This window comes from Psammomys obesus, unplaced genomic scaffold (genome assembly GCF_907164565.1).
Source record: "Psammomys obesus unplaced genomic scaffold, mPsaObe1.curated_primary_1811, whole genome shotgun sequence".
Lineage (NCBI taxonomy): Eukaryota > Metazoa > Chordata > Mammalia > Rodentia > Muridae > Psammomys > Psammomys obesus.
The window spans coordinates 428,901-444,040 of record NW_026596234.1 but is presented as its reverse complement, the minus strand read 5'-3'; the positions used below and the strand labels follow the sequence as shown (position 1 = coordinate 444,040).

Genomic DNA, 15,140 nt, shown 5'->3' with positions numbered 1-15,140 from the left:
CAATAATACAGGGGATGTAGCCTAAACGTTTCAATTCAAAGTACCTAATATCACGAAATATACCAAAACGGAGGAATCCTACTATAATAAACTTTGCTTCGTTATTCACGTGGAAAAACCTATAAATTTCCTTTTGGTGAACAAACTATTCTCTTGCCGAGTGGAAACACTGCCTTGCACAGGCAAGACGAGGACCAGCAAGAGCGGAATTCGCGAATCTGCACCCAAATGGGAAGTTAAGTTAGCTTAGAGGATGAATTCATCCAACCTTCTACTAGGGAGACAATACGCACACAGGAGAGCTCCGTGCACAGGTGTCAGTGCCGAGGCGGTTCACCAAACACATCTTCTCATTAGCATCTCTTTGCGTGCTGATAACAATCTCGCCACTGTAACCTTCACTAAATACACGCTGAGATTGTAGTGATGAGCGACGGAAGAAATTCACTAAGGATTTCAGACAAACTTTCTTATATTTCTTTGCCTTAGAAATTATCTGTTCTTCGCCCCATTTAGCTGGTTCCCGGGCTCCCGGATCCAGTCCTATTGTGTATGCCTGGTTCCGCCTACTAATAGTGAAATCGCTAGCCATACCCAGGGAATCCCCCAACTAGCCAGAACCCTCTCCACGGTGCAGAAAATTCCTGTTTTACCCTCGGGATTGAGTTGTCGGACACTGACTTTCCCTAACCTGTGAAACTGACAGGTCTATTTACTGGGAAACAAAGACGCGACTCGTAGCGGACCCGGTTCCGTTGCGCGCCCCGTGCGCTCCAAGCGCCGCGTCTTATCTGCGCTCCTCACTCCACCGCACAGGGAGGGCCCTGCACCCCAGTTCGGCTCATTATTAAAATGGAAATCTAAAACGACTGGCGTCCAGCTTCTGGGGAGACAATGACCCCCAAGGCCCCGTAGGGCCCACCTCCCGCAGTTCTGACTCTTGGCAAACTCGGCGCGGGCGGGTCCGGGTGCGGCTCTGCCGAGCGGGCGGGGGACGCACGGAGCGGCGCGGACGGGGGGCGCATGGACGCCCCCGGGCTGCCTCCCGGGGCCAGGCGTTGACGCAGCAGAAATTACCAGCTGGAAAATTTCCCTTTCGGAGGTGACGAAGAGGGACCCCAGCGGCCGCAGTGGCTGCCGAAGGTGCCAGGCAGACAAGGCGCCGGGAAGCCCCGCGCCGCGGCCGCCTCTGCGCTCAGCCCCGCAGGGACCTGCCGCGCCGCCCCGCCCACGCCACTCGGGCCGTGGCCCCGCGGGCCTGGGTCTCCGGCCGCGTAGTCCCCGGGCGCCATCGCCCCCAGGAGGGCGCCCCCGCGAGGCCGGACAGGGGGCCAGTGGCAGGGCGGGGGCGCGCCTGGGGCACAGTGGCCAGGGCTGCAGCTGCCCGGCCCCCGCCCCAGACCGGGCTCCGGCTCCCGCCAGGGTTTCAGCCCCGGCCCCGGCGTGGTGCGCCAGCCCGGCCGCGCGGACAATAAGCCGGCGCAGCTTACCTGTGACCCCATGGGGCGCGGGCGCGGGCGGGCGCCGTGGCCGCGGACCGGTGATCGCGCGGCCACCGGCGAGCGCTGCGTCCGGGAGGGTCCGAGCTGCGCGCTCGCTCAGGTGGCTCGGTCCACCCGCCGGTCCGTTCGTCCGTCCGTCAGGCCGGCGCGCGCCCCCGCGCTGCTCCAGCCCCGCGGCCCCCGCGCGCCCCGCCCGCAGACCCTGACCCCGCCCTCGGCGCGCGCCCGGACGCCGCTGATTGGCCCGTATTGCGCCCTGGCCTCGGCCACCGCCCCGGCCCCGCCCCCGCCCCCGCCTGCCGGCCCCGCCCCCCGCTCCGGCGGCTGGGCGCAGCGGGCTGGCCGGGGCAGAGTGGCCGCCGGTACTCCGGCGGCCCCCGCCCCCCTCCCGCGGGGCTGGACAGCGGAAGTGCGGGCTGAAGCTCGCTGGGCATTGTGGGAAGCCCCCTCCCATGGGCTTGCGAGTGGCAAGGAATGGGGTCCGTGGGTCGAGCGCTCGCGCCCCGAGAGTCGCACAGCCGGAGACCACCTGATGGGAGATGTGGGCTGGGCAAGGACACCGCAGCGGGGTCGGGTTGGCGCACCCCGCGTTGTCTGGGCGCCTGTCCCTGGGGACACGCGAGACTGGGTCACGGCTTTCCCCGAGCCCCGCGGAGCCGTCGCGGTAAGCGCGTCTCCCAAACTTAGCGACTTCCAGGCGCGCCGTGGTGGCTCGACGGGCCTCATGATGAGCGGAGAAAACGCGCTGTAGGGGCGCGGTGCCCAGAAGGGGCTGGTCACTCTTCACCCCCGCCATCCGGGGACCTGGGCGCTCTCGCAGAGAGGCGCGCGTTGGGAAGCGGGCCACGTGGCGGTGTCTGCAAGCGGGACTCAAAATTGACTAACTAGGAGCATTGGTTGCCGCACGTCGATCTTGTCATCCAAGTGCCGGTGAGAGCGTGGGGCTCAGACAAGTGGTGAGCAACCCTGTCTTGGCCCGTAGCTCCCAGCCACACTGATGGCATTTCGATTTCGGTATAACCAGGATTTGCTCTCTTCACCCCGCCCGCGCGTCCCTTGCCTCCAGCGTCCTCCAGCCGTTGGAGAGCTGGAACAGGGAGCCTACATTCCAGGCTGGTCTACGTAGGGGTTAAAGGCCACCACGCTACATCACGGGCGCAGCAGCTGGAAGGGAGGTGAGCCTGTAGCTGGCCAGGGGCAGAGAAGAGTTGAGCCCGGGCTGGGCCAACCAATCGCGAGGCGCCGTGGGCTGTCCGCGCCCTGCCTCCCTGAGGGGCCAGCGCAGCGGAATTCCTCGGGAGGTGGGAGGCGCCCGCCCTGATGGAAGATTTCTCATGTTGTGTGAGGAGGCATTCATGGGCGGGCGGCAGTGGGAGGGCTGGCCGGAGGGGGATTCTCCTTCCGTGAGCAAGGACGAGCAGAGGTCTGGCAGTCAGAGATGAAAGCCTGGGAGACTCCTCACTATTCGTGGGCTCCAGGAGATGGCTGTGCACATGTCCTGCCCACCCCCAACAAGCATCTAGGCTGGCAGTAGTGGCCCAGGTGCCCCTAGTGGACCCTGCTGGCACATCTGATCTGAAGCAAGTCACCCATGCCCCAGTCCTGCCCACCTCCTTGTTCCTATCCTTGAGGAATGGTACAGTTCTTCTGACATAACTGCCCCTGACCTCCAGGAGGGTCCATCTGGGTACACCTGCCTCTGAGGGGATAAAGAACACTGTGTGTAGATAGTCCTTTCCACCATCCCCTTCCTCAGTTTGGTCTCTGTTGCAGCCCTTGGAGGAAGTGAAGCATGGGGAGACCTCTAAGGTCACTGTCCCTCAGAGAGATCCCAAGTAGCTAGGCACCCAAGGCATCATTCAAGGAAGATCGTATTGATCATATATATATATATATATATATATATATATATATATATATATATATATATATATGATCGTATATGCTGTGTCTCTTTTCCATGCAGAACTTGGGAGCAGTAGACGAGCCTTGACTATGAACACAATGGAGCCCAGTCATTGCTCAGGAAGCCCGTAAGAACCAAGCCTGTGTCTAACACCAACAGGCCCCTACCATATACCATAAGGGCTACTCATCTTCAGAGGAGGTCTTGCTGAGTTTAGAAATGAGCCAGGGCAGAGCAGATACCACCTTTCTCTAACACTCGCTTGCACCTCACATACTTGCACCCCCACCCAAGCAGCACTACCGGTGACTAGACCAAGACCCCTGTCTTTTCTGCTCTGAAAGCCAACAGCAGAGCACAAGGCCTAGACATAAAGACAATATAGCTTGTAGATAGATTCAGTAACAGACCCATGGAGATGAGACAGAGCCACCTTATCTCCACACTATCACTGTCCTTTAAGTTAATAAACCCCATAATTGTTTAAAAACCAAAATAGTAGTAGCTTCAACCTCTTGGCAGACCTGAGGGAAAGGGAATTCACGGCTGAGCTGGCCCAGACACTTTGATATGCTTGCTTTGTAGGTTATGTTACCAGAATGACTCAGGAACTCAGTTCCTCGCACCATGTGACCTACCTTAGAGATGGCTCTCAAGGCTAGACAGATAGGTTGGCCTCAGTTGTACTCTGACCACAGCACTCGGCATCCATAGCAGGGGTCTGTCAGGTTGCCATAAAGATGGGCAGTAGACATGTGAACAGACAGATGGCCAGGGCCCTGCAACCACTCGGGCTCATGCTATCTGTTGAGGTCCTTCCAGAGTCACCCCCGGGGGCTGGAGAGATCGTTCAGTGTTTAATAAGTGTTCACACATTTAATTCCAGCAGTCAGGAGGCAGAGGCAGGCAGATCTCTTTGAATTTGAGGCCAGTCTGGTCTACAGAGCTAGTCCCAGCACAGGCAAGGCTACGCAAAGAAACCCTGTATCCAAAAAACAAACAAACAAAAAACAGCAACAACAAAAGTGTGTTCGCTAGCTGCTCTTGTACAGAACTCAAAATTGCTTCTCACTCAGCATCCACATTGGGTGGCTCATCGTTGTCTGTAACTCCAGCTCCGGGGATCTAACACCCTCTTCTAGTTTCAGTGGGCAGCCAGCTGCACACACACACACACACACACACACACACACACACACACACACACACTTATTCTAAAAACAGAAATTGGAGCAAGGTGTGATGGCATATTCTTAATCTCAGTATTTAGGAAACAGAAGCAGGTAGATCAGAGTGTAAGGGCATCCCAGTCTATAAAATAAGACCCATGCCAGCCAGGGGGTCATTCAGTAACCCCCCCCTTTTTTTTCAAGACGGTAATTCTCTACATAGCCTTGGCTGTCCTGGAACTCACTCTGTAGACCAGGCTGGCCTCAAACTCACAGAGCTCCATCTGCCTGCCTCTGCCTCCTAAGTGCTGAGATTTAAGCTCTGTGCCACTACCTCCCTGCTATAGAACCCTATCTTTAAAAAAAAAAAAAAAAAAAAAAAAAAGTCAGCCCCAGATACCTGTATAAGCATGTCAGGAGACCTTGATGGGAATTAGCAGCAACAGACCAGACATCCTGGGGGCTAGGAAAGGATGCAGAAACTCATCAGGACATGAAAGTGTTTTCTGATAGAAGGCCCTTCAGAATGTGGCCCCTTCTGCTGTAGGTACCTGGAACACGATAGCCACTAAGGCTGTCATGTGGCTGGGCTAAGCACACCATCTTCTGTAAACCTTAGCCCCCCCCCCCCCATGCCACTTGCCTTGCTGACAACCTGCCCGGCACCAACATGCCATGTGGGCTTTCAAGGGGCAGAGGAGCAGGAAAGGTGAAACAATAGAGAAATAATTAGGGACTTACTTGCATTTAGCTTCAGGGTCTAGCTTTGTATGTAATAGCGTGGGAGGAGCTTTGGGAAAGAATATTCCAGAAGAACAGCAAATCTCCCTAGTATCTAACAGAGGGGCCACCCCATCTCCTCTATCATTGCGAGGCATCTTCCCCCAAGGCAGCGTTTCCTCATCCACCCCCAGTTGGGTTTTTTGTGGCTGTCTTTGTCTCAGTCACTGGTCAGGAAGACTGCCTGTTTATCCTCCAGCCACTGGTGTTGCTCAGTTGTCCCCATGGCAACAGCCCTGGGAATCCTGCCTTCTCCCAGAAATGGCCCAGAACTTGTCCCTGCCCTCTCCAGGACCACTGAAAGTCCTATCTAGAAAATCCAGGAGCAGAAGAGAAGAAAAACCACTACTGGGACTACCCAGGAGACTGCCCACAACACCCATCCTGGTCCCACTGTGGGGCTGCAGCCTGCCTTAGTCTGCAGCAAAGACCAAGCCATAGCCACGGGAGGGGCTTCTCACCCAGGCTTCTGTAATGTGGGCTTCCTGGGCATAGCTTGGCCAGATCTAGAGCCATCTGGACCTGCCCTCCTGTCCAGGCTTCTGCAAGACTGCCCTCCAGAGCTGCTCCAGGGCCAGGGGCTACGAGCCAATACTGGCTGCCCCACCCCAACTGTCCTCCAGGCTTGTGCCCCTGCCAAGCCCCAACTGCCACTCCAGCTGCTATTGCCAACTGTCGCCCCTTCTCCATTCCAAGTGCTCCCTCACCCCCAACAGTTTTTCCAAAGTGCCATAGCCAACTGGCAGCCCCTTGCTCTCTAAGCCTTGCCTCCCACCTACCAGTGACAGGGCCAGGGTTTAGCATTCCAGAGTCCCCTGCATCTCTAACAATACTGGAAGGAGCAAAGCCACACCTGCTGTGTGCCTGGCTAAGCATGGGCTGGGGGAGGGAGAGGTACCTGAGGTTCAGGACCCAGAGAATAAGTTAGGGGCCAGGCCTCAGCAGACCCCAAGGAGAAAGAGACAGGGAAAGAACAGAGCAGAAGCAGAGGGTAGATCAGCCAGACCTAGCACAAGGACAGGAAGCAGCCATAGTGCCCAGTCAAGGTACGTTGAGTAGAAGCAGACCTCACTAGGCCGTGGGTTAGAGCTGGACCCTGTCATAGTCCTCTCCTCTGAAAGTGTCCAAGCAGCTTGTCCCAACCGTCCGTCCTGGGAAGGGCCTAGCAAACACACCTGCCCCCACCCTCCCCTCAGGTGCCCACCAACTTTCCACATTCTAAGCAGAACACTGTTCCTGCTGGTGTCCTGGGCCCACCTGGACTGTCTCCTAAGGTAGATTTTTCTAGTCATTTCTCCAGGTTCCAGCTGTGGTCTTCTCTCCCCTTCTGCTTCCCCAGAGCCCCCTTTTCACCTTTCTCCAGTAATCTCTGTGACATGTCACCTCTATAAAGGCACCCATCCACCCTCAGAAGCCCCGGTAGTCAGTGAGTCTTTTCCTAAACCTATTTGACAGGTTGCATCCCTGGCTTACATATGTACGTACACCAGGACACACAGAGGTGGTACCTGGGGTCTTTACCAGGCTTTGGAGGGAGACACCGTTGCCCTCACCAGTGCAGTCTGGGGCTGTAATTCCATCTCAGTAGCTCAGAACAGGCAATAGGGGCTGGGCCTTAGTCACACCTTTTAAAGCCACTGCTCCCCGGAGGCTGCAGCCTTCAGGGCTCACATTGCACAGGCCGGTGGTGATAGCACCGCAGATAGCACCACAGATACGAAGGGACAAAGGGACGCTACACCTGGCTCTCCTTGGGAGAGTGCCTGCCTGAACATTCTAGGGGAAGAAAAACAGTCGTGTCAGATTAGTCCCAGAAGGAAGGAAAAGGCGGTGTATTCTCTGAGCACCTACTATGCATTTAGCGTCTCCCCATGTGATGAATTGTTTTCCTAGGTTCATCTGGCCCTTCCTCCTGAGCTAGGGCCTAGGGCAGGGAGTGCACAGAGGAACTGTGGAGTGGGGCCCTGTCCTGCCTTTTCACATGTTGTCCCTCCCCCTCACCAGGAAAGGCCTCCTGGGGATCCCCAGAAGACCCAAAGGGTGCCCGTGGAGATGCCTCAGCAGTTAAATGCATGGACTGTTCCAGCAGAGGACCTAAACTCTGTTTCCAGAACCTAGGATGGGTGCTCACAACTGTCTATAACTCCAGACCCAGGGAATCCAACACCTGCTTTTCACTTCTGCAGGTGTCTGCATTCACACATACAAACCCAAACACAGATACACATAATTTAAAAATAAAAATCCTTTTTAAAAAGTAAGGCCAGAAAAGAGAAAGATACGAGTTTTGTGGCAATTCTTGGTAGGTACCACCCAGTACTAGGAGGTGATGGATTATGTGAGTATCAGGTACCTCTAAGGCCATGTGACAAGAGGGCGCCTCATGTCTTTGAGATTATTTCCTAAAAGTCATTGATCAGAAAGTACACCCCATAGATCCACTTGTGGTATCATCTACTCAACACCTGGCCAGTGAACCTTAATACTGAGCTCAGGCCTGGAGCTCCATTCTAAGAAGCAGACAAATCCTTGAGCTCAGTCTTAGAACAGCATAACGTGTATCTCTGCAGGGACTTGAGGACCATGAACAGTTTCTATTAGGCCTGGTTGTGTAGACGGATGAGAATTGGGGGCACTCAGCTCAAGCCAAGCAGGTGTTTCTTCAGCAGACTGAGCCACAGGTGAGCACTTGATGGCTGATGATGAGGTTCCATGACCCACTTGGACCATGTGGATGAGAGCCAGGTTCTAACTATGGCCAAGATGGGGTTTCTCTAGAATACTACTGAGATTTTTGAACAAGAGATAGACGTGATTTAATCATGACTAGTTAGAGGAAATTTTTGGGAGTAGGACAGATGTGGCCTTGAATTAAGCAGAGGTAAGAGACAAAGGGGAAGCCAAAGGAAGTACTTGCCTTTCCACATGGTACTGAGTAACAACCGGCTGTGCTTTGAACTGGAGGTGCAGATACAGGAACTACTACAGGCCAGGCTTAAAGGAGAAAAACGGGGCTGCAAGGTCCGTAGGAACCAGTTTAGGAGGAAACCACAGGGAATGACACTGACACTGAACACTGAACTCTCTGGGGTGGAGAAAATTGGGGTCAGAGGAAGCCACATGACAGTTAGGCAACCCATGGGTCCCTCTCCCTCTTCTCAGCTGGTGGTTTCAGGTGTCGTTATTCAAGGGATAGGGTAGAGCACTCTCTTTGAGCCATTTTGGCCCCCACTGAGTTTCCACATCCTGCCCCACAGGACGGAAGAGTAAGGGCCCAGGTCTAGACTGCAGCATGACTTGAAGCATTGTCCCACAGCAGGTAATGCCCTTCTGTAGCTCTACCAGAATATACCTGGGCATAGTGGTACACGTCTTTAAGCCCAGCATTCAGAAGGTAGAGGTGGAGAAAGTAGGATCTCTGAGCTCAACCAAGTCAGACTTGTCTTCGTAGAAAGTTGCAGAGTGAGGTCCTTTTTAAAGATTTTCATTTGTGGCTACAAAGATAGCCTAGTAGTTAAGAACACTTCCTGATTTTCCAGAGAACCAGAGCTCAGTTCTCAGTACCCACATCAGATGGCTTACAACTGCCTGGAACTCCAACTCTAGGAGATCCCATGCCCTCTCCTGGCCTCCTTGGATACCTGAACACATGTGGCGGCAGACACATACATACACACGCACACACACATACGTATAAATAAAATAACAAAATAAAAAACGTAAGATGACCTCCAGTTGTGGCGTGTGGGACCAAGCCACTCCTGTCTCACTCCGCCTGCTACATAGTTCTAGACTGAAGCTTCAGTAACCCAGTGATGTCATCCTTTCAGGTGTCGTTATTCAGGGGATAGGTTGAGCACTACCTTTGAGTCATTTTGGCCCCCACTGAATCTAGGATCTGTTCTAGATCAGCACAATCTGAAAGAAGCAGAAAACTTCTGAAGGGAAGGTGAAAGAGCATGCCTTCATTCGGCATTCTTCGGTAAACACCAGCTCCCCAGGCCTCCTCAGATGGGCTCATTCCATCCTTCAGCCTTCTGCACTGCCAGGAACATGAATACTAGCTGGGCACCCGACTTTGGACATAGAGGCTTTCTACTCATTCTCTGTTTACCAGACAAGCTGAACCCTTTGCCAATTGCCCTACCTGCCAACCCCAATCCCAACCCATATACAATTTGAGGTCCATACCTCTACTATCCCCTCAACCCCAAAGGCTTTTCTTGCTCCTGCCCCTTGATGACTCTCAGTTATCCCAGCAAATACCCTAACCCTGGTTCCTGGCCACCAAGATAAAGTCTTGCCCGGTTTCCCTTGGTATCTTGCTCCCTCCCCTTCATGGCCCCGTGATGCCTGAGTCCTGATGCTTTGCAGCCATCCTGGCCAAAGCTGAAGTCACTCCACATGGTACTAGGCAGTCATGGTCTATACCTGAAGAACCATCTGCAAATTTTTCTCATCTTTTAGCATCACTGTCATAGGAGAGTGACAACCATACAGTGCTGGTGGCTGAGGGCTAAGAAAACTGGGAAAGAGATGTTGAGAACGGGCTGAGATTCTAGAGGGTGTTTTCAGTCTTAGATAGCTGATAGACATTTCCTTCCTGTTAAGATTTAAGTTCAATATGCTGAGATTCACAGCCAAACTTTTTGTAGAGTGCAGGGAATCTTATGAAAGAAGGGGGAGATAGAAAGACCTGGAGGGAACAGGAGCTCCACAACGAGAGCGACAAAACCAAAAAAAATCTGGGGCCAGAGGTCTTTTCTGAGACTGATACTCCAAACAAGGACCATGCATGGAGATAACTTAGAACCGTGCACAGAAGTAGCTCAGTGTCCAAGAGGGTTCCCCAATAATAAGAACAGGGACCATCTCTGACATGAACTCATGGGCTGGCTCTTTGATCACCTCCACCTGAGGGGGGAGCAGCCTTACCAGACCACAGAGGAAGACAAAGAAGACAGTCCTAATGAGACCTGATAAACTAGGGTCAGATGGAAGGGGGAGGAGGACCTCTCCTATCATTGGACTGGGGGAGGGGCATAGGAGAAGAAGAGGGAGGGACGGTGGAATTGGGAGGGGGTGGGGGAAGGGGGCTACAGCTGGGATACAAAGTGAATAAACTAATTAAATAAAAATAAAATAAAACATAAAAGATTTGAGTTCAAAATCATCCTGGTTACTTCTGTGAGGCCCAGTGACTAAGGAACCTTTGTTGGAGGCTGTATTGTAGACCCAGATTTGTCTAGTCCCAATTTACATCTGTATGATATATGGCAGAGAGCAAGATCTGAGGAGTTTCTTCCCTGGGCCTTTTGCCACCTTCAAGTCCAACCCGGGATGGGCTCATGTTGTAGGAAACCTAACATTGGGGGCTTGAAGGAGCTGGAGCCTCAGAAAAGGCATTATGGGAGAATGGAGGTCCTGCCCTTAGTTAAGCAGCACATGCAAGCAGCCGCTCTACCTTGTTTGGTCCCTCTGCCTCACAGCCCCAAACCCACATGGAGTCAATGGTCAGAGTCCTCCTTTCCTGGACCCCATATAGAGTACAGTGTCCTTCTACTAGGATGGAACACCAAGGACCAGGCTCCCTGACCCCAGCCCCAGGTGGCAGGCTCCATTTCCTCCTCTGCTGGTGGTCCTGGTGCCGGGGTGGAGGCTGGAGGCCTTATCAGACCACAGGTTTTCCTGAGGAAGGAAGGCTGGGTGTGTATCCAGAACAGGCGCCTCTATGGGTGTGCCTAAGCCTAGTAGAGAGGGACATACACTCTGCCATTCCTCCTCAGGGCAGGCAGCTTCTCCTTGGGAGACTCTAGACCACAAAGACAAACCAGTCTACACTCTGGAGGTCAGAAGCCTGGGGGAGGGGCACACATTCCTGAAATCTCTCCCAGTGCCAGGGAGACCACAGCAGCCCCATCAGATGCCCAAGAGGGACTTGTGACCTGTCCAGTTGAAGAGATGTGCCCCACAGTCATGAATGCTTAGGTTCACCAAGCCATATACATGACACAAATAAAAACACAGAAGAATAGCACTGTCCTATTATGGGCACATGTCCTAGGAAACCCAACATTGGGGTCTAGAAGGAGCTGGAGCCTTGGCCAAGGCCTTATGGGAGAGTGGAGGGTGAGGGTAAGGGTGAGGAGCGAAGGAAAGTACTCCTGTTATGGGTGCTGAAGATGCTTTCAGCTTATAGACATTTATCAAGCTATATCCTTTGGACTATGTTCACTTGCCTGTAGGCATGTGATATATAAGCTACACACAGGGATGGGCAGGTGGGGGAGGACCATCAAAAAAGATCTCCAGAGACCCTTCCAGAGGGAGGAATGTTCCTTGAGGCTACCTTTCTCCCTTCAGGGAAGTCTTGTGGCTCTCAGAGAGTGAACAAACCCAGGAAGCAAAAGGGTGTTGGGAGGAGTTGTGGCTTGGAACAGGGCCTGGCTAGCTAGGCTGACCACCAAGGATGTCTCTGCCTTGCTGGGCAAGGCTCATGAGCAGCTCCCCCTACCCCCACGCCTGCCTAGGTTGGAAGGATCTTAGCTGTATGGATGGGGTCAGCTAATATGAAGCCCACTTCACTAACTTGGGCAACTGGCCAGGGAACACTGGCTTGAGACAAGGAAACTGGCCACCTCACCCACTAGAGGTTGCCTCCTCCCTCCTCCCTCCTGGTCTGATCTCAGCAGCCTCTACCCCTTCCGCTTCCAGAGGCCCAGGGGCTATTTTTAACTTGGCTGAGCTGCCAGAGTAGAAGGTGGACCAAGCCCAGGAGGGAGGGCCCAGGAGAAAGGGCCTAGCAGTTGCTGTCCAGCCCCCATCCTCCAGGCATCCTAGGGTCACTGGTCATTCTTGACCTTACAGAAGAAATAGTATTCCACTCACAATCTCGGATCTGGAGGCCACACAGATCTGAGGTCCAGGAAAACACTTGAGACACGCATCAGATGCGTATATTTACTGTACCCAAATTCATATTTATTCTCTCTCTCTCTCTGGTGTGTGTGTGTGTGTGTGTGTGTGTGTGTGTGTGTATTTTATGTATCACATATACACACACAAATAAAGCACAGGAAGACAGAGGCACAACCACAAGTGCCCAGAGCTGATCAGCTTGAAGTAAAAGAGGGCACTGCTTGGCCCAATTTGTCCTTCTCCACAAGTACCAGCCCAATAAGGATACTCAGGGATTCACAGCACTCTCCCCACCCTGGGACCATCTTCTGATTCACTCTTCCCACGAAAAAGCAGGCTTCCTGGGAAACAACTGAACTGAGCTGAGCTCAAAGGTATCCTTCAGAACCCTCACACTCAGTCCTCACAGAAAGGACAGGAAACTCATGACTGAAGGGAAGGGCAAGGGGAATGTCTCTCCCTGCTCCCTGCCTTTTCCCTGCTCCTGTCCCCTGCCCCCAGCCTTTGCTTCACAGACCAGATATCCATGACCTGGGAAAGAGCTGGAGTCTGATCTCCATTCAGGGGCTGGGCTGGGGGCTTCATCCTCTTCATCAGGTTCACAGGGAAGAGGCAGCAGAAGAAACGAGAGCTTAGGATGCATGACTCCAATTCCCCTCCACCCTCTCACCCCCATCTCCACCCCTGGGCAGCTCCTGGGAGGAATAAGAAGAGTACAGAGATGGGGGTGGACAGGACATCCTCTTGGCAGGACACAGGACGCCAGACCGGAGGTTCCCAGACCCTGTCAAGACCATAGGGAAAAAGGTCACTGGGGCCTAGGGCTAATTTGTATTGCCTCAAGGGCCAGATCAGGGCACTGAGAGTGAGAGGAGGGAATAACAAAGGGATACCCCAGTTACTGAGCTGCCTCTGGACTCAAGCCACTTGAGTTGTGTGGAGCTGCCCACATATCCAGGAAAAATATATTCACCAACATACCCAGGCACCCACCCCTGAGAGGGGCATCACAAATGTGTGGGAGAAACCAGGGTCCAGATGGCCATGTCTATCTTACTGGTTCTGCATCTAGTTCTTTCTACTAGAGGCAAGCCCACTGCCCTTGGAAGAAGGCCAGCCATGTACAATCCTGTGGGGGATGAAAGCCATGGGGACCTTTCTCCCATGTTTACCCAAGGGGCCAAGACTGGCTGCTGTAGTTTGAACCCTAACTTTGGGTTAGATCCTTGGTGGTTCTTGGAGGAGGTGGCAGACACTACACAGAAAATTTGCCTCATTACACTGGGCCTACCAGAACCTATGAGAATCCCTATTTCTCTACAAGGACCCAGGAGAACCATCTCCTGTACCAGGACTCATGAAAGCCCCCATTCCCTGACAGGATCTGTGAGATTCTCTATCCCATATCAGAGCTCACGAAAGTTTTCCCCACAACTAGACCCTCACACCTGAAATAGCACCCTCTTGCTATCTATGAGCACCCCTGTGTCCCTGAACCAACTCTGAGTAGGAAATGGTACCTGTGGACATTTTAACATAAAAGCTCAAGTCTGGATTTGCCTGTTCCCATACTAAGAAGGTCACCAAGTGACCCAGGGGCTCTGAACCTAGGAATTCATGAATGATACATGCTCTGCAAGGGGGAAGGAAACCGTAGGAAGAAAAAGCCCGTTGTTGGGATGGGGTGGGCTGCTTCCAAACTGCCTCCACTTCTTACCTTTATGTCTTTCTCCCTTTTCTTATGGCTCCACTTGCATTTTTTTTAAAAACATCTTTTTAAAAGTAATGAGACTGAGGATATGGGTCAATGTTTAAGAGTGCCGATTGTGCTCCTGGTGGTGGTGTGCATACCTTTAATCCCAGAACTTGAGAAACAGAGGCAGGAAGATCTCTGTGAGTTCGAGGACAGCATGGTCTACAGAGTGCGTTCTGGAACATCCAGGGCTACAGAGTGAAACCCTGTCAAAAAAAAAAAAAAAAAAAAAAGAAAAGAAAGAAAGAAAGCACTGCTTGCTCTTCCAGAGGCCCAGAGTTAAATTCTCAGCACCCATATGGCAGCTCACAACTGTCTGTAACTCCAGTTCCAGAAGATCCAATGTCCTCTTCTGGCCTCTGAGGACACTGCGTGAATATGGGACATAGAGATGCATGCAGACAAAACATACATACATAAAATAATTTTTAAAAATATTTTATGTGTATGTGCCTGAATAGATGTATGCATGTTGAGTATATATGTGTGCAGGAGCCTGTGGAGGTCAGAAGAAGGCATTGGGTCCCCTGGACAATTCTGAGCCACAATATAGTTGCTTGGGACTGAACCCAGGTCCTATGCAAAAATAGTAAGTACTCATAACTACTGAAACATTTCTCCATCCCTGCCCAAGTTTTTAAGTCTTTTCAAAAAATTAATCTCTATTAACGTCTAATTCGTACATATATTTATTCATATTAAACACAGCACAAGTAAAATTTAACAAATTCGTGATTATGTCCACTGTCACAGAATGCCACGGTTCTAAGATTTCATGTAAACAGAATCATGCCTTGTATAGTCCTGGTGTTTGGGGTTTGTTTGTGTGTGTGTGTTGTTTCCTGTAGTACTGGGGATTAAACCCAGGACCTTGTACCCACTAGACAAGTACTCTACCACTGAGCTACATCCTACAGCCTCCTCCCTTTTATTATTTCATTTATTTATTTGTGTTTGTTTGCCTGTTTACTTAGGTTTTTCAAGACAGGGTTTCTCTGTGTAACCTTGGCTGTCCTGGACTCACATTGTAGACTCACAGCTATCTGCCTGCCTCTGCCTCCCCAAGTGCTAGTTAAAGGTGTGTGTCATCATGCCCAGCTGCTCTTATTTCT

The 15,140-nt window shown here is 52.5% G+C and overlaps 1 protein-coding gene across 1 annotated transcript in view; it reads right to left on the bottom strand.

The window, feature by feature from the left end:
* Zbtb46 (zinc finger and BTB domain containing 46) overlaps positions 1 to 1,621 on the bottom strand; it is a 66,310-nt gene extending 64,689 nt beyond the window's left edge. The window contains exon 1 of the mRNA XM_055596116.1: positions 1,491 to 1,621. The gene's annotated coding sequence lies outside the window, so the exon portion shown is untranslated. The remainder of the gene's footprint in view (positions 1 to 1,490) is intronic.
* Positions 1,622 to 15,140: the final 13,519 nt, after the last annotated feature.